The sequence below is a fragment of the Pleurodeles waltl genome, chromosome 9 (assembly GCF_031143425.1).
Source record: "Pleurodeles waltl isolate 20211129_DDA chromosome 9, aPleWal1.hap1.20221129, whole genome shotgun sequence".
Lineage (NCBI taxonomy): Eukaryota > Metazoa > Chordata > Amphibia > Caudata > Salamandridae > Pleurodeles > Pleurodeles waltl.
In genome coordinates, this window is record NC_090448.1 from 744,763,282 (window position 1) to 744,788,552 (window position 25,271).

At 49.0% G+C, this 25,271-nt stretch overlaps 1 long non-coding RNA gene across 1 annotated transcript in view; it reads right to left on the reverse strand.

Annotated features, from left to right (window-relative positions):
* The window catches only part of LOC138259902 (uncharacterized), a 162,679-nt gene that overhangs the window by 14,127 nt on the left and 123,281 nt on the right, over nt 1-25,271 (reverse strand). Inside the window, exon 2 of the long non-coding RNA XR_011198773.1 lies at nt 2,217-2,283. This is a non-coding gene — a long non-coding RNA (uncharacterized lncRNA). The remainder of the gene's footprint in view (nt 1-2,216; nt 2,284-25,271) is intronic.

The following is a 25,271-nucleotide window of genomic DNA, read 5'->3' on the forward strand; positions in this document are numbered from 1 at the left end:
GGGAACAGCCAGACGATAGCAGTAACCCCACCGCTACCGGGTTCCTCGTTATACCATCCACGACACTAGGGTTAGAGCTATTCCCCACTACGCGCATGAAAGAGGAAGCAGTCCCAGAGATAAACAAATCGCTTACAGACAGAAAAAAATCACAACTGTCCACCCTCATACAGAATCACTCATTGTTTTTTTCTGAGACCCCAGGTACGACGACATTAATCCACCACCAAATCAAAACCCCAGAGGGAAAAAATTGTGCGACTCCGTCCTTATCGGATTCCAGAAGCCCGGAAACACCTTATTGAGGAAGAAATAAAAAAAATGCTGGCACTGGAAGTAATCGAACCCTCGGTGAGCCCATGGTGCTCCCTAGTGGTTCTTGTTCCAAAACCCAATGGTTCTGTGCGATTCTGCATCGATTTTCGCAAATTAAATGACATATCGCTTTTTTACACTTATCCAATCCCCCGGGTAGACGATGTATTAGAAAAGCTAGGTAAAGCTAAATATCTATCTACCCTCGACCTCACGAAGGGGTACTGGCAAATTCCCCTCTCATCCGAAGACAAAGAAAAGACCGCCTTTACGACCCCATCAGGCCTATATCACTTTACCGTCCTTCCTTTTGGGCTCCATGGGGCCCCAGCTACTTTCCAACTACTCATGGACCGATTGTTGAAACCGTTCCATGACTTTGCGGCTGCCTACGTAGATGACATTGTGATCTATAGTGATACATGGGAAGATCACTTACACCACCTAGATTAGGTATTTAGAGCCCTAACCAACGCAGGACTCACGGCTAATCCAAAAAAATGTACCCTGGGAAACACCCAAATATCCTACCTAGGGTATTCAATCGGTAACGGGACTCTAAAACCCCAACAAAGCAAAATTGAGGCCATTTCATGAGTACCAATGCCAAAGACTAAGAAAGATCTACGATCCTTTTTGGGCTTAGTAGGGTACTATCGCAGGTTTATCCCACAGTACTCCACCATTGCTGCCCCCCTTAACGACCTCCTACAAAAGCGACATCCCTCAACATTAGCCCCTTTTTCTGTCTCTCAACTGACCAGTTTTGACACCTTAAAACAATCCCTTACCTCTGCACCCATCCTTCAGTGTCCGGATTTTTCCACCCCTTTCCATCTATATACCGACGCCTCTAATGTGGGTTTAGGTGCGGTCCTCACACAGCCTGATGGGGAGGGTCAGGAACACCCCGTTGTTTTCATTAGCAGGAAACTCCTCCCTCGCGAGTGTCATTACCCTGCTATTGAAAAGGAGTGTCTCGCCATTAAGTGGGCTGTGGAGAGTTTACAATATTACCTCTTGGGCAGGCCGTTCATTCTTTATACGGACCATGCTCCTCTTACTTGGCTCGCCTCTCACAAAGACACCAATTCTCGGATCCTTCGCTGGTTCCTTGAGCTCCAACCTTTTACGTTTCAGGTCCGCCACGTCCCGGGTTCCCACCAGGGCCCCGCTGATTATCTGTCCCGCTTTCCTACCTCTTCGGTCCTCTACCAGTCCCGATCTTGGGATTGGGAGTGTAGACGGGTCTCTTCGACCGCGTCTACCGATCCCTGAAGCTGGCGTCCATTGCCCCTCCGTTCGACGCAAAGGGCGTGTTCCCATGACAACATGGGAACACTGTCGGAAGCGTCGGACCCGGACTTCCGGGTCCGACAAAGAAAAGAGACGACGGACTCCCCAGAGGAGGTCGTCGGACGCCGGGAGACAGAAGATGCGGACGAAACGAAGGAGAAGTCGCCGAGCAAAGAAACAAGGTCGCTGGGTCCAAAGGAGGAGCGGAATACCGGAACCGAGGAGCGTGCTTTGAAGGTCCCGGAGAACCCAGGAACCAACGCTAAAAAGCCCAGCCACGACCCTGGAGGGTCGTGGCTCAGCAAGGTACGGTCCTTTATAGGACTCTCTGATATATCCCAGTAAAGGGAAGCAAGGAAGGGAAACCGGGCACGAGGGGAAGGCTGGGGAGGGGAACGGGGAAAAGGGCACGGGGTGCACACTAAGAGCACAGTCAGTCTAACAAAAGCAAAGAGAGTGGCAACACCTGAGAAAAAAGCACGTGTGACCTAAACCCTGCACCGTGGGACACTCCCTGTTTTCCCTTTTTCCCCTACAACCCGGAATACTTTTCTCCTTGCATGCTACTAACAACTGAACCCCAGAACAACCCACAGTTGACTTACCTGCTCCTGCTATTTCTTTCCTTTTTCCGGTATCCCCGGGGACAAGACGCGTGGACATCCACCACACCTTAAAAGAACAGAGAAGAAGAGACAGTTAACAACGGGATAAAGAAGACTCAATAAACCCATGTTTCCAGAAGGCCGTTCCCTTCGTCCTTTCCCATCCATAAAACTGCATCAGAACTCACATAAATAAACACCTCTTATCGTAATACCGTGTCTGAGTCCTATGTACCTACCGTAGCCTACCACAGGGCACCAAGCTGTCACCTACCACACTTGCATTTCAAAGGCACTGGCACAAAGGACTTAACATTAGCTTATAGTGAACCTTTTCCATTGCAGAGTTTAACCTTGAAAAACACTATTAATGATGTTTGCAATAACTGTTCATTTGCAAGGTATTTCTGCAGGCTTACTGAGTGTGTTAGGGTTTGGTCCCTTTCTAGGACCTTCTAGAAGCTTTCCCCTGCAGCATGACTGGGTGTGGTTTGTGGGCTGGGCCAGACTCAATATAACGGAGCCAGCCCAGCTCCATGTGCTCACTATTCAGAAGTCCCATGCAGAGCAGCAGCAACTTCCTGAGCTCCTGTTCCGGAGGCCTACCTTGATGTTCCAGGCCTGCCCCGCATTATACTGGTGATCCTTGAGCAGGGCGGTAAGGGGGAGGTCGGGCTGGGCCCCCGACCCCGTTCTCAAAGACTCTCAAGTTTTGGGCCTACTTGCGAAACTTTCAGAGTGCGCGATTCATTGCTCTCATGTAAACCTTGGCATTCAGATCGGCAACAGCTTGCGCGATCATTTCATGGCATTTGCATATTCTTGTTCGAATCGGCAGTGTGTGCGATTCATTTCTAGCATGTAAAACTTGATGTTCAGATCAGCAACAGTGTGCGCGATCATTTCATGGCATTCGCATATTCTTGTTTGAATCGGCAGTGTGCGCGATTCATTTCCAGCATGTAAAACTTGGTGTTCACATCGGCAACAGCTTGCGCGATCATTTCATAGCATTTACATATTCTTGTTCGAATCGGCAGTGTGCGTGATTCATTTCTAGAATGTAAAACTTGATGTTCAGATCGGCAACATTGTGCACAATCATTTCATGGCATTTGCATATTCTTGTTCGAAACAGCAGTGTGCGCGATTCATTTCCAGCATGTAAAACTTGGTGTTCACATTGGCAACAGCTTGTGCGATCATTTCATGGCATTTACATATTCTTGTTTGAATTGGCAGTGTGCGCGATTCATTTCCAGCATGTAAAACTTGACATTCAGATCGGCAACAGTGTGCGCGATCAGTTCATGGCAATTAAAACTTTGGTGTGTAGTGTTTGTTGAAGCGCACACATTTATCCCAAGCTTTTTGATTTCCTGTTAAGATGCTTAATTCAAAATGTGACATTCTTTGTGCATATTAAGTCCCTAGTACATTTCCTATTGTTTTCCAGGGAATGTTTCAGATAGCCTTTTGCCCTTATGTAAAAATGCAACATTTGTTCTGAAACATTATTCTAGAAGGTTCTTGCATTCCTAGACAGTATGTGATATTTCATGAAAAGCTCATATGAAACATTGTATTAACCCAGTCTTGATTTTATTTCCAGGTACCTAGATTTCTTGAGGTCTAGTTATAGTCACTTCTTAGGTTAGTCATGGTTACAATATGAGAACTCTTAGAACCATAGTCTATTGAAAGTCAATGTAATTATATCTTGATATTGTGATGTTTAACCTTTTGCTTCCTACAGGCCTCCTTCCCAGCTGTTCCCTACCTAACCCCTTTTTCCCCTACTTGGACTCTCTCAGGCTCTGTGATATTTCTATCGGAGCTTTGGAGCTGTCTAGCGGTGGACATGTTGGGAACGTGCGCAGGCCCCGAGGATCTGGTCTCCCTGACACCACCACCCTGAGCCCTGTTGGCCTCTCCTGGAGTGAGCGCATGATCCCCAAGAGGTGTTTCTCAGGTCCTGGAACCTTGGTGTGTCATCAACCAAGCTTCTGCTCAAAGAAAAGGAAAAATCCTGAAGTTTTGGTCTCTGTGTGACTGTAAACAAGCCCGCTTGCAACAAGATCTTGTTGCCCATACTGACTGGCACAGCAAAACTCCGATAAACCTGACTTTCTGTGCTACAGTAAGTACCAGCGATGACCGGCAATGTGAGATCTGCACTTTGTGCTACAGTACCTACCACCTACGGTGACTGCTAACGCGAATCTCCAGCAACAACTGCTGATGCCTGACAGGATCTTCACGCTACATCAATGCCCAGCCTACTCTTAACACTACAGCAGTGACTTTCTGCAAGGCTGTCCCTTCTCCTCGAGGTCTCCTACACCACAAACGGAACTCTTCACACAAGACTTCGGAAGGTAACTTTTTCAGTGGAACTAGTCTGATCCCTGTATCCAGCCCATGAACGAGCATGGTTGACCTGAACTTGTGACTTTCACCCAGTTTCCCATGGCCAGATAGCCACGAGTGGACTTTTTTGGCACTGTATTTACCTGAAATCTTTAAAATTGCTTTTCTCATGTTCTACTGATTTGAGTTTTGCCATTTTTGATGTCAAATACATGATTACATTTGTCTTTATGTTTTTTTAATTGGTGTGGGACTTTTACTTGTTTTGTGGTTAGTGCTGCTGGAAAGTTACCTTCTCAAGTCCACTGTGTACAGTTCATGGTCACTACTGTAATGCAAAGAGCAGGTTGAGCATTGCGGTCAGTCATTTCTGTAGCGCAAACAGCCAATTGGGCGTCACAGACAGTTGTTGGTGTAGCTTTGCGTTGGCAGTTGTCTCAGGCTGTCATTGCTGTAGCACGAGGAACAGGGCTCGCATTGCCAGTCTTTGTGAGCAAATATTGTTGGCACAAACAGCAGGCTTTACCAGAGCTTTGCACTGGCGATGATAGCAGGTGGCAGAATTTTGACACTTATGGGCCTGTTTACTGTTACAAGGAGCCAAACTTCAGTTTTTTCACCTTTTCTTGCAAGGAGGAACACTGGTTAATGTCACCTAAGGGTCCAAGACCTGAGAATCAGGACGCGCTTCAGCAGACGCCTGCAGAGGGCTCAGGCAGGTCTAGTTGCAGGTCCAGGCAGGTCAGTTGCAGCAGAACAGCTGGGCAGTTGCAGGGAGGCCTCTGAATGGTGTTGTGTCCCTTGGGCTCACACAGTTTGGCTAGCCCACTAGCCCATGGAGTCACTCTGGGGGTCCTGTGTTCAAGGGAGTGTGTCCAGTTCTCCTTCTGCAGATAGCAGGGCAGCAAGGCAGCCCTTCCAGCGCCAGGGCAGCAGGAGGTCCTTCCGGCAGCAGGGCAACAGGGTAGTCTTCCTTCTGAATCAGCCTCAGGTCCGTGAGTGTACTGATGCGTGGCTTTGGAGGTCCAATATTTAGACCTGGTATCTGCCTTTGTGTGGGGGATTCCCTGTCCACCCCAACAGTAGTTCTAGAAAGCTCCTTCCCCTGATGATAAGTCCAAGCTGTCTGTGGGTGACAAAAGGCAGGGCTGGCCTGGTGTCAATTTCCTTTGTGTGTGCTGTAGACAAAGCTCTTTGAAGTGTAAGTGAGACTTGGTACATCTCCTCCCCAATCATCCTGTTAGGATGGCTCATCCTGCCCATTCCTAAGCTCCCTTTGTGTCACAGTCTGGAAGAAGAGCAGAGATATTCACAGTCATGTGACCCAGGACACTGACAGAAAGGCACAGTTGTTTCGGACCAGAAAAGGCGAACTTTCTAAAAGTAGTATTTTTAGAATTGTAATTTAAAACTGACTCTACCATTAAAGAGAATTTTTAATTACATTTCAATAAATTTCAATAAATTACATTTAATTTGAGTGTAAACAACATATCCCTACTAGCTCCCAATCTAAAATTAGCATGTATTAAATATAATAAGGTAACCCACTGTTAATGAATGGGAGAGATAGGCCTTAAAACTGTGAAAAATGATTTTTGGAGTTTTTCACATGCTGGACATGTAAAACATAAATACCTTATTGGAGCATCTTTTTAATATTTTCTAATGTTGGGGAGTGCTATTCTCTCGTTATACGTAGACGTTCACAAAACAATCCATAAAGTTCCACTTGGTTCCTGGGTCATATGACCTAGTTTCCTGACGAACACCTCTGAGTCAGCACATGGTGTGTCCTGAAGCATATTTAAAAAGTTTGGCAGAGCCATCAGATAAGGCAACCTTACCAAACAGTGAGAGTAGATGCTTGTGTGAGTTAGATATATTTATCTTTAGATGGTTTAACAATTGGTTCGACATTGTCAATATAATATGTATAATGATGGAACAGAAAAGTCCTTCACATAGTAATGCCTTGAAGTGCCCCAACTGTAATGATGTGTGGATCCTTAATGCTGATTTTTGTTGTCATGGGCTAACATGGATCAAGCATGTGTGCCAAGACATAGACCCGTCTCACAGAATGCAGTCTTTTTGGACTAGGAGGGGCACCCAAAGCACTACCCTCACAGTGGTGAAAGGCTACTGCCTTTCCCAGGAGTTAAGCACCACAAGCACGGTGGTGGGAACATGCCATGTAGCGATCAGTTGGAAGGAACAGTTCCTTTTTAACTGTGTCTCTTGAGTGAGGCCTTGAGTCTCACTCCTCCAATGTTCCGGTGCTGTGTGCTTAACTCTCCCTTGTCCTACATGCGTTTTGTGTGCAGTGCTGTGCAGAGTGTGCGTTATACATGTGCTAGTGTATGTGTGCCTGTGAATGGTACTATACAGGGAGAATGCAGTGCTGTGCAGTGCATGTATCTTATAAGCATCTGCAGGGTTATACATGCTTGTGAATGGTATAATACATGGAAGACTCTGGGTTCCATTTTGGCAGACCCAGGACTGAATGGAGGAACATGGGAACGGGGGGTAGAGGAATCCCCCCAGGCAGATTTGTATATTGCTGCATTTCTGTAAGCTGGGTGTGGACACACTGGAGGAAGGGAAAGCCAGCTTGTTCATGCACTTCAAAGGGTGCATTTTGATTCTGTAGGAGTTCACTGATTAGGGTTCAAGGCACATATCAGGAGGAGAATAGCCTGATAAGAGAATCATAAAGAGCGGGGCTTAGGCCTTGGAATAACCTTTTGATACACATATCACTATGGCTGATATCCAGGTGTGCGACCTCTAGTCACTCCCATGTCCTCTGTTGTGGGGCTATCAGATTTGGAATCACTTCTGCTGTGACAGATTGCTTTCAGAGGAAAGGAGAACAGAGAGAACGCACTTCAAAAGCAGGCAGTCCCCTAAAATAAGCTTGAAAAGACTCAAACTCTAAATCACGTTTGGCATCTGGAAATAGACTATAAGAAGGGGAGCTTGAGACCCCAAAATGTAATAAGTGTTAAGCAGCCAGGCTGGCTGTGCGAGGAGGAGAAGCTCTACAAGACTTCTGCCTTTGACTAGAACTGACAGACTACTAGTGGGGCTTAAACTGAGTCTCGGTCTGTTGTGACTTGTGGATAACCACTACCGCTAGCAGGAGGGAAGTTGGACTTAGGGACCCACCTATGAAACACTAGAGCTCTGACCTTAGGGGACCGTGTGTATTGTTTTTGAATGTTGTATTTTACTTTGTGGTCATATACAAATACTCCTTCATCATAAAAGCAAGTATTTGACCGGATAATCGTTCATTGCTGCCGCTGTATTTTGAGTTGGGAGCCTCTGTTCACCCCCCCTATGTCTACCTCTCTACCAAAAAGCCTGAGACTGCTTGTCCCATGCTACCACTTTGAGTCAAATGCTGAAGGGGTACTTGGCTCAGCTGCTCAGGCTCATAGTAGGTTTGGCCCTGGGCCATCAGAAGTAAAAGGCCTCATCCCCAGTTCGACCCAGTAGCATTTGCCTGCTAAGTGGCCCTCTGAATGGGGTTCTAATAGGCCCTAGAATTAGCCAAGCGACAAATAACAATAATGTGGAAATTGGGGACTGGCCTGGTGGCTGCAACTTTGTTGAGAGATGTCACAACCTGGGCTACAGTGGAGGAGAGAGCTTTGATCAGAGAAAACCCCTGAGAGGGGGCAACAATTCTCACTAGCGGGGCTGTGGGCAGAGGTGCTAGAGGCTTGGGAACACCATGGGGAGGACCTGAGAGATGACATAGAGGAACAGAATAAACAAACTGCAGGGACCAGAAAGAGCCCTCAGGGTGCACTAGGCAGGGAAGACAACACACATTAGAGGGTGAAGATGGGGAAGGACAACGGAGTTGGAAGTCCCTCCTCGCATGGCACTGAGATTCCAGGATCTGGAGGACTTTTATTTCCCTCCTTTGACCTGTTTCCCCCTTAGTTTACCCACCAGATGTCCTACCTGAGATCATATGCAGTCATGTCCTCACACGCCCCCGCATCAGTGGGGGACAAAGAGACACCTGAACCCTTACTGAGAGACAACAGAAGTATTGATATTGGATCAATGGATAGACCCCTAAGACAGATCAGTTTGTTTTAAGTTAAGTTTCACTAGTTGCACATGTTTGCCTCTACATTGCCCCTTGAAGATATTGAATTAAAGAAGCATATATACATGTACATTGCCTAGAGGAGGTGATAAGCAAGTAGTGGGGATTCAGCCTGTTAGAGAGACTGGTAGACACTAGCCAAAATACTCTAGACAGGGACTGTAGCCCACAAAAGGGACAGATCCTTCTAACATCACATATAGAACAAGAGTTCCAATAAGTTAAAACAGAATTTTCTGTCATCCACTACAATTTTGTTATTATAAAGCTGTATTCTCTACACTGTGAAAATAGCTGCAACAATTATATATGTACACCTCCACAGGGTTAGTCTGAAATACACTAATCTTAATGATTGTGCTTTCCACCAATGCTTTCTTGAACAGTTTTTGTAGATTGCAAATGCCAATAAAAATATGTTTAAAAATAGATAGTCAATGACCTCTTGTGCCCTTGCATTCTGGTTTTTGTTTTTAATCTAAGAAGGGCTATAAATTGGTGATGATAAACTATCTGGATAACCTGCAATGAGTTTGCCTGAGACAATGATTCCTCATCTGGCTATAGATTGTTTTGCCATCAAGACTAGCTTTGCAGTTTCAATTGTATCCTGTGTGACCAATGTTTTATTTTCTTGACATTCATGATGCAGCATAAAATGAATTTCTAGGATGATTGTGCTGTTAAGCATGCTAACCTCTCAATAGACTACATTAATTTGAGGATATTTCCTTCGTTCAATACATCAAATGCCCCTTTTGATTTGTAGAAGGATAAAAGTTAATTTGTTAGATGTTACCTTTTGATCTAAGTTGATAGTAGCTAAACGTGAAGAATGATTTGTCTCCTTTGGATGTACATAGATTCTAATTGACTTGCTAAACAATGCAAACTGATCATTTCAGAAGACAAAAATTTGGTAGAGTTTTTTTGTGGTCATATGTATAGAGGAAACAATGGAAGTATTGACTTCTGATTGTGAAAATTGAGAGATGTTTTCAGAGGGTATTGGTTGACCCATATTTGGGTTAGGACAACCATAACCAGGTGGTACATCACAAGACAATGCTTTGCCAATATTGAGATCACAACAATTAAAACAAAGATTGTTGATGTAGTCTGCTGGCTGATTTTGCACTTTTTCAAGATTTTCTTTTAGTGCTCCTTTTAGGTGTAAAAGATGGAATCTGGATTTCCTCCTGATTTTGTGGAGCTGGTGTTATTAGGGAAGAAGATGGTACAGGCTCTGTTGAGATAACTTCAGTCTTGGGGCTGGTAAGTGTCTGTGTGGGCTTTTTTCCTGCCTGCCCTTTCGAAAAATGGTAAACATCATGGCAGGAGCAATTGGGATATTATCTGAGGATTGTAAGCTCAACAAACCCATTTCCTTGCAAGCTGGTAGAAGGGTGCAATCCAAGAACTGGGGCTTAAATTATTTCACTTCCAGAACCACATTGTTTAGAACATGAGGAAATGTTTCCAACCTGTTCGCAATTGGAGAACAGGGGCACATTTTAGAAAGATTTGAAGCTTCTACTTTCACCCAACTAGTTTTTTTAACGGATCCTATTCTTGTTTTGGTACTGACTATGACAGTAGAAATAGCATGCAGCAGATCGACTTGGAATTCAAGCTTCTCTGAATGCAGGTTAAATATTTCAATGTTGGGTCAAGGACATTAAGAATGGTAAGCCATAATAATGTTGCACTTGTGAATCTTGTTGGTATTTTGTAGGTTCCGTTGTTAACAAACTAATATTTGGTGATTCTTATGTTGTTGCTGGAAAGCTTTTGGTGAATCTTAATTATTTTTTTGGAGAGCTAGGTGTCAAAACAGAAGTGAGTAGTGATTAAGAGACTTTTTTGGTCGAGGCCTTTGTATACCCCTGATAAATGAGTGCAGGGTCCTGGAATTGTCTACCATCAATTTTGAGACATTCACCAGAGATGAATAATTTGAAGGTATGAAACTAAAGTAGTTGGAGCAGAGGACACCATTGTTTTGTTATCCAAGTATTTGAAATAAGAATCAAAAAGACCTGTAGAGGTAGCCTAGGGTGTCTCTTCTTTTTATATTTATATAATGGAGCTATCTCTATGCGTATATGCCCGACCTCATAATAATCCTTCAGTAATAAGATGTGGGTCAGTGTTCTCCTTTAATAACAGGAGGCAGATATCGGCTACATTTTCAAAGAACTTACATTTTAATGGTAAGAGGTGCAGCAAGCTACCACACAGGTTAACAAAATAACCCTGTTGGAAGCAGGGCTGCCAGACAAAGAGTAGCCTCCTTTAGCTGTCTCCTCAATGCTACAGTCTCTGCCCTGTTCCCACTCATGCAACCCCTTTCTCTCCCAGACTCCTCATGTAGTTTCCTCCGCCAGACAAAATCTTGGAGTCCAGGGTGATCGAGCCAGTCAACAAAGCAGCATGAAGGCTACTGTGAGGACTGCCAGTGGCTACAGGAGAAGCGTAGGTCATGGCATGAACATTAGCTGCCCCGCTGTGAGGAATTGTGGGAAGGTCACGGGGGACCATCGGGGCCCTGATAGCGGTACAGCCATAGTGGAAGGCCACAGTGGTATAAAGCTGCTGAAGCTGGCGTTCCCCTGGGACCACCAGCAATCAATCCATCCTTGCTGCAAGGACTGGGCGTTCTGTATCACCATTCAAGCAGTGTCCAGCCCTAACTTACAATGCTGAATGGGTACGCAGTCAGCCAGTTAATCAACCTCTTGTTAAGTTCTTCATCTTCAATCAAGAACTATCTATATTGTCCAGAAAGTTTTTTTCTGCTCTTGGTGACTTTTTCCACTTGACTAGGCCCAACTATAGGAGACTTGTGATACCTTTCAAGTCTATGTTGTGTTACAATGACCCCGGTCAGTGTTTGTGTCGATCTCCCCCACGCAGCCCCACCTGTTGCTGCTGCTGCCCTGCAAGTGTGACATAGCCTGGCTTCTAGTTGGAGGTCCTCCTCCACCCACAGGCACACATCTGCGCCTCATCCCTGGTGGCCTATAGGTAGCTATCTATCTCTGCTGCGCCTCTGCCTCTCTGCTTTTTTCTGCCTTTTTTGACTATTTTCCTCTCCTGTATCCCTTTCCACTTCTTTTTGTTCATTTCCTGCCACTGTTCCCTGCCTCTGCTGCTCGTGCCTCCCCACACCCTCCTTGTAACGCACTTTACCACCACCCCGCTGACCAACCCCTCCCACCTCCCTCCCCTTCTTAATGGGGGCCGCTGCACAGTGAAAGGGGCAACTTACACTGACCCTGGTCAGCGTTTGTGTCGCTCCCCCCACACAGCACCACCTGTTGCTGCTGCTCCTAGTTCGAGGCCCACCTTCACCTGCAGACACCCACCTGCGCCTCATCCCTGGTGGCCTAGTGGTGGCCTTCTTTCTCTGCTGCCTTTCTGCCCCTCTCTGCTTTTTATGCCTTTTTTACTCTTCTCCTCTCTTTCCTCTCTTTTCCCTTCTTTTTGTTCATTCTCCACACCTGTTCCCTGCTGCTGCCCTTGTGGCCCGCCCCCCTCCTTGCGACGCACTTTCCCACCCTCCCGCTGACCTACCCCTTCCTTCTCCCTCCCCTTCTTAATGGCAGCCGCTGAGCGGCGGAGCGCAGCAGACATGTTGCACCAAAGGCAAGCCCGTCTGTGCCCTTGCACGCCTGAACTGCGACCAGTGTCACAGACTCTGGCCTCAACAGACTACATACTCCTCTGCGACCTCAACTTCCACCTCGACAACAACAGAGACCCAAACACCTCAACCCTCATGGACAACCTTGCCACCCATGGGCTCAAACCTCCCCACACACTCAGCAGGGCACACCCTCAACCCTGTCTTCTCTGCCAGAAACCACATCTCCTTCTCACACACACGACCGATCACCACTGCGTCCACTTCTCCTTCACCAAGGCAGTCAAACAGCACCACGCCTACCGCCCCCATCGCAGGAAATGGAACAAGGTTACTGAAGCTCAGCTCACTGCTGCTCCCCACCACTCCCTACCACCAGACACCATGGACGCCAATGGCTCGGCTCATAACCTCCAACAATGGGTCACCGACTGTGCAATATACTAGCCCCCCTAAAGAAAGCTGTCAGTAATCAACACCAAATGACACCCAACTGGTTCTCCCCCGACCTCCAATAATCCAAGAGCAGATGCAGACAACTCAAGAGAAAGTGGAGAAGCAGTTAAACCCCAACAGACCACAAAGCCTTCAAAGATGCCATCACATCACACCACCAGCTCATCAGATCAGCTAGAAAATCGGCCATTCAGGCGCAAATCAACACCAACGCACACAACAGCAAGGAACTTTTCAAAATAGTTAAGGAATTCACAAAATCCGGCACGGCCACCACTGACATCCCGCCCTCCCAAGACCTCTGTGATAACCTTGCCACTTTCTTCCACTGAAAAATGCAGGACACCTATGAAGGATTTCCAAGCAAGTGCCCACCCCCCGCCATCCACCAGAACCACCACCACAGACTCCAACCACCAACTGATCGTGAACTACTAGACCCTCCTCACCCCGAAAGATAATCTGAAGTTCATGAATACCATCCACTCTGGGGCAGCCTTGGACCCGTGCCTCCACCACATCTTAAATCAAGCTAGTGCCACCATCGCACCCGAACTATGCCACACCATGAACCGCTCCATAGAGACTGCCACCTTCCCAAACGCCTGGAAACACACAGAGATAAACCCCCTTCTGAAGAAGCCCTCCGCAGACCCAACAGAACTGACAAACTACAGACCGATCTCACTGCTCCCTTTTCCAGCCAAAGTAATTGAAAAAACAATCAACGCACAGCTCACCGACTTCATTGAGACAAACCACATCCTAGATCCCTCCCAATCTGGATTCAGGAGCAACCACAGCACCCAAATCGCACTCCTAGCAGCCACGGATGACATCCGCACTATACTGGACCGCAGCGAAACAGCAGCCCTCATCCTCCTGAACCTCTCCGCCATGTTCAACACTGTCTCCCACACCACCTTGTGCACCAGACTACATGATGCCATCATCTGCAGCAAAGCCCTGGAGTGGATCCACTCCTTCCTCACTCGCCGAACCCAGAGAGTCAGGCTCCCAGCTTTCACCTCGAAGCCGATGGAAACCAGATGCGAAGTTCCCCAGGGGTCCTGAGCCCCACCCTCTTCAACGTCAACATGACCCCGCTCGCCGAGATCGTCAGACACCACGCACTCAACATAGTCTCAGACGCTGACCACACACAGCTTATTCTATGATTCATCAACAGCCAAAAATAACTTTCACAACTGAATGAAGGCATGAGCCGACTGGATGAGAGACAGCTGCCTCAAGCTCAACTTGGATAAGATGGAGCTCGTCATCCTGGGTCCCCCATGACTGCCTTGGACGACTCCTGGTGGCCCAGCGTCCTCGAAACTGACGCATCTCCTACCGACCACGCACGCAACCTTGGCTTCATTTTCGACTTGTCACAGTCCAAGGCCTGCCAAGTCAACACCATCTCATCCTCGTGCTTCCACACTCTCCATCTGCTCCGAAAGATCTTCAAGTGGATACCCATCAACACAAGAATGACAGTCACTCAGGCACTCACCAGCAGCAAACTTGGCTACAGCAACACACTCTATGCCGGAATCAACAAAAAACTCTAAACTAGACTCCAGAGAATACAGAATGCTGCGGCCAGACTGATCCTGGTCATTCCCCACCATAGCCACATTTCCGCCCACCTGAGAGACCTACATTGGCTCCCTGTCAACAAACGCATCACTTTCATGCTCCTAGCACACGCGTACATGGCCCTCCTCAACATAGGACCTTCCTACCTCAACCACCGCCTCTCCTACACACCCTCCAGGAAACTCTACTTGCTCTGCTCAACTGGCCCTTGCCTCTATCCCCAGGATATAGAAGAACATGGATGGAGGAAGAACCTTCTCCGACCTCGCCACGCAGACCTGGAACGCAATGCTGCTCCATCTCAGACAGCCTCCCTCGCTGGCTCAGTTCAGGAAGGACCTGAAGACCCGGCTCTTCGACTGACCTGCGTCCCCCAGCTAGCACCTTGAGACCCACTGGGTGATAAGTCACGCTTGGAGGCAGGACTACACACTTCCCGCCGGTGGTGATGGCTGCTCATTGGTGGCAGTGGCAGGGCTGGTGTTGAGGCTGGCAGTGGTGGTGGTAGGCTCCAGCCTTTCCTCTGCAGTCTCGAACGGCTGCCCACTGGGGCTGCTGCTGCTGGCAGTGGTGCTGGCAGTGGTGGGGGTAGGCTCCAGCCCTTCCCCCGCCACCTCGGAGGGCTGCCCACTGGGTCTGCTGCTGCTGGCAATGGTGCTGGTGGCGGTGCTGGCAGTGCTGTTGGTGGCAGTGCTGGCAGTGGTGGGAGTAGGCTCCAGCCCTTCCCCTGCAATCTCCGACGGCTGCCCACCGGGGCTGCTGCTGCTGGCAGTGGTGCTGGTGGCGGTGCTGGCAGTGGTGGGGGTAGGCTCCAGCCCTTTCCCTGCAGCCTTGGACAGCTGAACCGCCATGGTTGGTGGTGACGGCTCCGAATGAGACCCAGCACAAGGCCTCCTGTCCTTCCTGCCTGCAGGTGCAGGTGCAGGCCCTTTACCCTTCCCTTTCGCAACTGGTGGTGCCTCCTTGCCCTTCCCTTTCGCAGCTGGTGGTGCCTCTTTGCTCTTCCCTTTCGCAGCTGGTGGTGCCTCCTTGCTCTTCCCTTTCGCGCTAGTGGTGCCACCGTGCCCTTCCTTGATGCACCTGATGCAGCAACACTTTCAGTGCTAGTGGCTGGTTCCCGGGATCCTCTCCCACCTGCAGTAGTTGTCAACACTACTGTGGCTGTGGACTGGGTGGCTGAGGTGCTCGTCTGGGTTCTGACCACCCTGGCACGACGTGAAGGACAGAGGGACAGGTAGGCAAGAGGTCAACAGTGGAGAGGAAAAGCTTCCTAGGGACATTGGAGTGGGAAGAGGGTGAAGGTTTGGGAGTGGAGGAAGAGGAAGTGGTTGTAGGAGGTGTCTGTCTGCTGTGTTTGGGTGTAGGTGCATGAGCTGGATGCTGTTGTGAGGTGGATGGCTGTTGGGTGTCTGAGTGCTTGCGTTTGTGTACTTTGGGAGGAGGGGGCACAGACACAGTGGGAGAGGACACAGGGGACGTGTGCATGGATGTGGGGGTTGTGACTGCCAGTGAGGGGTGTGATGGTGATTGAGGTAGTGGATGAGGAAGTAGTGCATGCAGGTGTGAGTGTAGACACTACTGGGAGGGAGGTGAACGATGAGGAGGAGGGGGACATAGTGGAGGCAGTGGATGTTGGTATGTCTCCATCTGGATGGTGTTTGTGTGAGTGCCTGTGGGATGATGTGTGGTGCTTGTGTTTGCCTGAACCACTCCTGTGTGTTGTCCTGTGTGCATGCTGGTGTGCCTGTGTGCTTGGGATAGGTAGGGGTTGAGGGGAATGGGATTGGGTAGAGGAAGTTGGAGGGGGGAGGCTAGAAACAGGGACAATGGCTGCCATCAGAGAGGAGGCCAGAGCCTGGATTGATCTCTGTTGGGCCGCCATGCCAGAGTGAATGCCCTCCAGGAATGCATTTGTTTGTTGCAAATGGGCTGCCAGCCCTTGGATGGCATTCACAATGGTTGACTGCCCTACAGAGATGGACCGCAGGAGGTCAAAAGCCTAGTCACTCAGGGCAGCAGAGCTAACTGGGGCAGGGCCTGAGGTGCCTGGGGGGAAGGAGATGCCACCCTCCTGGGTGAGTGAGCATGGGAAACACACTGAGGTGCTGCTGGGAGGGCGGTGCTGGTATGGGGGTGGCAGCTGTACCTGTAGTTGGGGTGGCCACAGAGGAGTCCGCCACCACCTGGGAGCTTCCATCGGAGGAGGTATCACTGTCCGAAATGTCCCCTCCTGTCTCTGCCGTGGTGCTCCCCTTGCCCTCCGTCCCACTGGTTCCCTCACCGTTGGTCGATTCGGCCTCCTGGGCCATGTGGGATGCAGCACCCTCCGTCGCCGGTGCCTCTGCTTCTTTGCCAGATGATGCTAATGCACAGAAGGACAGGGTGACAAAACAAAAAGGAGGGAGGGGAAGAGACAAAGGATACACTTGGTCAGTGGCTGCAACAACAACACCGTTGGCGTACACGACACACACACACACAGGGAACAGCCCTACGCATTAGACAATGCACTACCAGTCACAATGCTAGTCACCAGGCCATGGACAGTAATACCTAACGTCAATAACAGCATACCAGTGACCCACTGACCCCTGCCCAGTACAGGAGGCCTACTAGCTTGGTTGGAGGTGGTTCACATCATACCCTGCCCAACATTGGACCTACCCTGCAATGTCCGGCCTGGCCTAGGGGCACCCACAGGCCCACATCCCCCACCCGGAGACCACCCCACCACACGGAAGTAATATATTGGGAAACTGTACTCACCCCCTTGTGGCTGCTGTGATTCCCTCAAGCACCCATCCAGCTCCAGATAGGCCACCACCAGTATGCAGGCCATCACGGGGTCAGGGTTCGACGGGAACCCCTTCCTTGTTGGGAGGCCATCCTCAGCTGGGCCTCCCTGTCTTCCTTGCCCAGCGTCACAGGTCCTCCCACTGTTTGCGACAGTGGGAGCTCTGCCTGCCATAGACCCCCAGGGTCCGCACGTCCTTAGCGATGGCACGCCATATACCCTTTTTCTGATGGGCGCTGACCTGCAGAAATATACACATAGCAAAAGGTATCAGTCAGACCGTTCGGCCTGTTACACTCATGTCCCAAAAAATAGCTTTCCAATCCCCTTATGCACAGACATTGCCCACCATACATGCAGCACGCAGCCCAGGGCCCTTCCACCAACCCCCCCCTACACGAGGACCTCACACACAGCTCTCCATGCATTCATGCCCCATGCATCGTGATCACAGTGTACTCACCTGTTGGTCTGGAGGCCTATGCAGGATTCGGTACTGGTGTAGGACCCCATCCACCAGTCTCTCCAACTCCGCAGCAGTGAAGGCAGGGGCCTTTTCCCCAGTGACATGAGCCATGGTCGGTTCCAGACACAGGTCAAAGCAGCACTTGCAGTGCAGGTCCTCTCCTGTTGAAGGTCAGGTAGCAACTGGGTGACCAGATAGAAAATGGCGGTCACGTCCGCGGTGGTGCGTACCGTCACCGGTGGCTTACATCATCATTGGCCACTGTAACCCATAGGGCCCAATGGGATCCAATGAAGAGTTTCACAGCGGTTTTCGGCTGCCTCCCGCAACGGCACACAACGTAAGTGGAATTACCTAATTTCCCCCTGTCCCTCCATACAGGACAGGCGGACGCCATTTCAGGGTGGGGGGCAGGCCATGGCACCTAACTGCGTCACAATACACATAGGAACCATTTGGGCCTATACAACAATATTGTGTTACAGTCACAACATGCAATGCAGTGCAGTGTTTGTAAATATGGAATACTGACCAGCTACTCACCGTTTGCCCCCTAGATTTCAACTGCTGCGGATGAATAGGAGATGGGGACATCCCCCGTGTACAGGCCTGTGGTGGACTTGGCAACAATGGAGGACAGGCATATTATCCTCACCTATAGACTGGACAGGGCCACAATCACAGATCTGTGTGCCCAATTGGAACCTGACCTGATATCTGATATCCGTCAGCCCACCGGGATCCCCCCTCTTGTGCAAGTCCTATCTGTGCTCCATTTCCTGGCAAGTGGCTCTTTCCAAGTGACAGTGGGCTTGGCAGCAGGAATGTCTCAGCCAGTGTTCTCAATAGTGCTGACCAGAGTATTGTCTGGCCTGATAAACACATGCGCAGCTACATCGTATTCCCCCAGGTGGAGGATTTGGCCACTGTGAAAGCTGATTTCTATGCTATGGGACATATCTCCAACATTATTGGGGCTATTGATGGTACACATATTGCATTTGCCCCTCCTCCCCCCACCCGGAGAAATGAACAGATGTTCAGAAATCGAAAGAGCTTTCACTCCATGAATGTGCAGATAGCGTGCCTAGCGGACCAGTACATCTCCCATGTCAATGCAAAGTATCCTGGTTCTGTGCATGATGCCTTTATCCTGAGGAATAGCAGCATCCCATATGTGATGGCTCAACTCCAGAGGCACCGGGTGTGGCTAATAGGTGAGCCCTGGTTCCCACCCAGTAGGTGTTGGTACATGGGTATGGTGTGGGCCCTAAGGGTTAGTGTGTGGCTAGCAGTTGACCCTCGATATTTGCAGGTGACTCTGGTTACCCCAACCTCTCATGGCTACTGAGCCCTGTGAGGAATCCCAGGACAAGGGAAGAGGAACATTACAATGAGGCACATGGGCAAACAAGAATAATAATAGAAAGGACATTCGGCCTCCTGAAGGCCAGGTTTCGTTGCCTCCATATAACAGGTGGATCCCTGTACTACTCACCCAAGAAAGTGTGCCAGATCATCGTGGCATGCTGTATGTTGCACAACCTTGCTTTACATCGCCAGGTGCCTTTTCTGCAGGAGGAGGAGGCTGGAGATGGGCATGTGGCAGCAGTGGACCCTGTGGACAGTGAAGAGTAGGAGGCAGAGGATGAGGATGAGGACAAGAGAAGTGCTATTATACGACAGTACTTCCAATAACACACAGGTAAGACACTGTAATTACACTTTACACTGACAGTTTTGTATTTAACATTGTCACTCCCAACCCGCCCCTACCCACCACTCTCTCAGCTCCCCACTCCGTCTCTCTGCTGGGAGCAGACAGGGGACTGTGTTGCCTGACAGTAACAGATAAAATACTTTCATTATTTCATATTAACTTATGCTTCCCAGATGATCTGACCTTTGTCCCAAAAAACAGGACATTTATTTAATAATCTGACCTTTGTCCAAAAAAACAGGATATTTATTTAAAATTAAGAGAAGCGTCGGGACACCGGGACAGTCCTCTAAAAACTGGGACTGTCTGGGGAAATCCGGGTCGTATGGTCACCCTAATGAAAGGGCATTTCAGGAGCAAAGTAAACATTTTCTATGAAGTAAAAGTGCAATATAAGCGTGATGAATGGAGGTACTAGGGGCAATGCACGTATATTTGAACCAAAGCAGTGCCAATGCTGGCAGCAGTTTCCCCTGTCACCTTCACTAGCCAATGCCAGCGGCAGATTTGAAGTGGAACATTTCATGACATAACAGATGTCTGCTGATGAGCTACCAAGAGTTGTTCCATCAGCTCTATCACAACACATCTATCAATGGATACAAATGCACATGGGCGTAGCTTCAGGGTGTGTTTGGGGTGCTACACTCCCCTAATTAATGAATTTTCTGGTAAATAGTTGGGTACAGATGCTTTCAGTTAGGTATGGTGAGATGTCTACCGGATTTCACCAGGAATGTTTATATATTCAGACAAAAACGGACACAAACTCTCTCCGTTTTTAAAGTCATCAAAAATATTGGTAATTTTACAAAATATTGTATTTCCCCCTCACTTAGTACTGCTACCAATCCACATTCCTCTCACTTTCAACTGCTCCTTTGGCTCCTCCCATGCACGCTGCTTGTGGTATAATGTATTTAAACATTGCATGCCAGTCTGCACCCTTTCCCCGGATACTAGGCCATTTGTGGCCGGAATTACACTCATTCTGTATTCCGGGGCAAAAGCGGGAAGGCAGAGATAACGGCTCATCAGGCAACAATTGACAACTGGAGGTCTTCCCACCACTCGGAAAGTTCACTCAAGGGTGTACTCAACATAGCTTCCCATCGCTGACCCGGTCTGCAAAGCTTTGGGACACACACTGTTCACAGTGGCTCCCAATCAAATCATGCATGCCAATACACAAATAGTAACCAATTCCGTACCGCCCTGGAAGGGGGCACAATGGCTTAAGTCACCCCGGACAGTCCCGGTTGTGCATGAAGGGTTTACCAAATCTGCACCTCCAGGTAAGGAGGCACACTGTCTGGTATGTGATGACTTGAGCAACACCAGACAAATCCGAACTCACACAGAAAGTTACCCATGCTATACCTCTCTGGGATGAGGAACAACATCTGGTTCACAATTACTTAAGTCACATCAGACAATTCTGGTCACACACACACAGAATTCCAATCCCGTACCTCCCTGGAATGAGGCACAATGTCTGGTGCACGATGACTTGAGCCGCACCAGACAAATCTGAACAATCACTGAACAACCTCCTTTCGGCTGCATTCGACACCATATACCATTACATGCTGATCGAAAGACTCCACCACATTGGCATCCACCTCCCATCTTTCACCTCTGAACCCAAGGAGATCACCTGCAGAGCCCCCCAGGGTTCAACTCTCAGCTCCAAGCTCTTCAGCGCATATATTACTCTGCTGGCCAACATCATCAGATCCCACGGTCTAAGCATAATTTTCTACCCAGATGACACCTGACTCATCCTCTCACTCACTGATGATCCCTCCACCACCAGAACCAACTTCCACAGATGCATGACAAGCGTCACAGACTGGATGAAGAACAACTACCTGCAGCTGAACACAGACAAGATGGAAGTACTGATCTTTGCAATAGCAGCAACACATGGAATGACTCCTGGTGGCCCTCAGCTATAGGACCGCCACCCACTCCCTCCAACCATTCCAGAAACCTTGGAACCATCATTGACAACAAGCTCACCATGAAATCACAGATCAACGATATCTCTTCGGCCTGCTCCCTCACTTTGTTCATGCTACATAAGATCTTCAAATGGCTACCCTTACAGACGAGACGCACCGTGACACAGGCCCTCATAACCAGCCGACTGGACTACGGCAACGCCCTCTATGAAGGAATAACCACCCACCTCCTACAGAGACTTCAGACCACACAGAACACCGCAGCCAAACTCATCCTCTGCCTTTCCCGACAAACTCACATCACACCCCCCTCAGGCAAGTCCACTGGCTCTCCATACAGAATAGATGCCAATTCAAGCTGCTGACCCACACACACAATGCTCTACACAACCAAGTGCCCGTGGATATTAACCACCGCGTGAAGTTCCAACAACCGTCGAGAAGACTATCCTCTCCCTCCCTTTCACTTGCCCATACTCCAAAGCAGAAGTGGAGGACGTTCCTTCTCTCACAATGCAGAAAAAACCTGGAACAGCCTCCCCACGCACTTCAAGACATTCACCTCATTTTTGGAATTCCGAATTGCCCTCAAGACATGGTTGTTTGAATAAGGCTCCATGACCTACAAGTGTATGGATACTGTATTGGATGATGAGCTGCGCTTTATAAATCCTGATTGAGTGACTGATTGATCCAAATCTATGTTAGTTCACAGTCACCCTCAGAGAACTTTTGCTGGTCCTGAAACAATCGTGGCCAGCCCTTGGCCCAATAAACCAGCCCGAAAAACTCTTAGCTGCTTCTTCACTTTCACTGGCCTTCAGCCATCTTCAACTGACTCTGTCAGTGCTCAGACTCACTCTCCTGGAGTTCAGTCAATCATACTTCCCTGTAATCAGCCTCCATCATTCCATCTACACCCCAACACGCTCCAAGCCTACACTCTATTACTCTGTGCTGGCCCTCAAAAGACCCAAAAGACTTAGCTGGCCCTTAAGAGACTCTTACATACCCTTTCCCTCCTTCTCCTTCTATTCCTTTTGCCTGTGGTCTCATGTCTTTCTGTTTCTTTTCATCTCCTCTGATTTCTCTTAGAATGTCACCATCACCACCCTCCTCTTTCTCTCTTTCCTACGTTGCTTTGTATTCATATTGTAGGAGGCTGGCCTGGCTTGTAGTGGGTACCAGAGGTACTTACACCTTGTGCCAGGTCCAGTTATCCCTTATTAGTGTAGAAGAGGTGTTTCTAGCAGCTAAGGCTGATAGAAGGTAGCTATAGCAAAGCAGCTTAGGCTGAACTAGGAGACATGCAAAGCTCCTACTATACCACTGGTGTCATATGCACAATATCATAAGAAAACACAATACACAGATATACTAAAAATAAAGTTACTTGATTTTTATGACAACATGCCAAAAGTATCTCAGTGAGTACCCTCAGTATGAGGATGACAAATATACACAAGATATATGTACACAATACCAAAATTATGCAGTAATAGCAAAAGGAAGTAATGCAAGCAGTGTAAAGTTACAATAGATTGCAATAGGAGCACATAGGTATAGGGGCAACACAAACCATATACTCCAAAAGTGGAATGCGAACCACGAATGGACCCCAAACCTACGTGAGCTTGTAGAGGGTCGCTGGGACTGTAAGAAAACAGTGAGGGTTAGAAAAATAGCCCTCCCCAAGACCCTGTAAGGTAGGTGTAAAGTGCACCTACAACCCCCAGAGAGCACAGAAGTCGTGATAGGGGGATTCTGCAAGGAAAACCAACACCAGCAATGCAACAACATTGGATTTCCGGACCTGAGTACCTGTAAGACAAGGGGACCAAGTCCAAGAGTCGCGACAGTGTCGAGAGTGGGCAGGAGCCTAGGAAATGCCAGCTGAGAGTGCAAGGAAGCTGCCACCGGATGGAAGAAGCTTGGTGTTTTGCAAGAACGAAGAGGACTAGGAACTTCCCCTTTGGAGGATGGATGTCTCACGTCGTGAAGAAGCTTGCAGAGGTGTTCCCACGCAGAAAGACCGCAAACAAGCCTTGCTAGCTGCAAGGATCGCGGATAGGGTTTTTGGATGCTGCTGTGGCCCAGGACGGACCAGGAGGTCGCCACTTGGATGCGGAGACAGAGGGGGCGCCCAGTAAGTCAGGGAGCCCTAACGGAAGCAGGCAGCACCCGCAGAAGTACCGGATCAGGCACTTAGAAGAGGAGTGAACTGGAGTCCACCCGAAGTTACAAAAGGGAGTCCCACGACGCTGGAGGACAACTCAGCAGATTGTGCACTGCAGGTTAGAGTGTCGGGACCCAGGCTTGGCTGTGCACGAAGGAAATCCTGGAAGAGTGCGGTACACAGCAATGAAGTCCAGCGTGGGGAGGCAAGGACTTACCTCCACCAAACTTGGACTGAAGAGTCACTGGACTGTGGGAGTCACTTGGACAGAGTTGCTGAGTTCCAGGGACCACCCTCGTCATGCTGAGAGGGGACCCAGAGGACCAGTGATGCAGTCTTTTGTTGCCTGCGGTTGCAGGGTGAAGATTGAGCTGACCCACGGGAGATTTCTTCAGAGCTCCTGGTGCAAGAAGGAGGCAGGCTACCCCCAGAGCATGCACCACCAGGAAACAGGCGAGAAAGCTGACAGGATGAAGCGATACAAGGTTGCAGTAGTCGGTTTTGCTACTTTGTTGAGGTTTTGCAGGCGTCCTGAGCAGTAAGCGGTCGATCCTTTGGCAGAAGGTGAAGAGGGAGATGCAGAGGAACTCTGGTGAGCTCTTGCATTCGGTATCTGAAGAATTCCCCAAAGCAGAGACCCTAAATAGCCAGAAAAGGAGGTTTGGCTACCTAGGAAGGAGAATAGGCTAGTAAGAAAGGTAAGAGCCTATCAGAAGGAGTCTCTGACGTCACCTGTTGGCACTGGCCACTCAGAGCAGTCCAGTGTGCCAGCAACACCTCTGTTTCCAAGATGGCAGAGGTCTGGGGCACACTGGAGGAGCTCTGGGCACCTCCCCTGGGAGGTGCAGGTCAGGGGAGTGGTCACTCCCCTTTCCTTTGTCCAGTTTCGTGCCAGAGCAGGGCTGGGGGATCCCTAAACCGGTGTAGACTGGCGTAGGCAGAGATGGGCAGCATCTGTGCCCATCAAAGCATTTCCAGAGGCTGGGGGAGGCTACTCCTCCCAGCCATCACACCTATTTCCAAAGGAAGAGGGTGTCACACCCTCTCTCAGAGGAAATCCTTTGTTCTGCCTTCCTGGGCCCGGGCTGCCTGGACCCCAGGAGGGCAGAAACCTGTCTGAGGGGTTGGCAGCAGCAGCAGCTGCATTGGAGACCCCGGAAAGGCAGTTTGGCAGTACCCAGGTTCTGTGCTAGAGACCCGGGGGATCATGGAATTGTCTCCCCAATGCCAAAATGGCATTGGGGTGACAATTCCATGATCTTAGACATGTTACATGGCCATGTTCGGAGTTATCAATGTGACGCTATACATAGGTAGTGACCTATGTATAGTGCACGCGTGTAATGGTGTCCCCGCACTCACAAAGTCCGGGGAATTTGCCCTGAACAATGTGGGGGCACCAGTTACTTAAGTGCAGTGGTAAATGGCTGTGAAATAACGTGGACGTTATTTCACTCAGGCTGCACTGGCAGGCCTGTGTAAGAATTGTCAGATCTCCCTATGGGTGGCAAAAGATATGCTGCAGCCCATAGGGATCTCCTGGAACCCCAATACCCTGGATACCTCAGTACCATATACTAGGGAATTATAAGGGTGTTTCAGTATGCCAATGTGAAATTGGTCACTAGCCTGTTAGTGACAATTTGGAAAGCAGAGAGAGCATAACCACTGAGGTTCTGGTTAGCAGAGCCTCAGTGAGACAGTTTAGTCATCACACAGGGAACACATA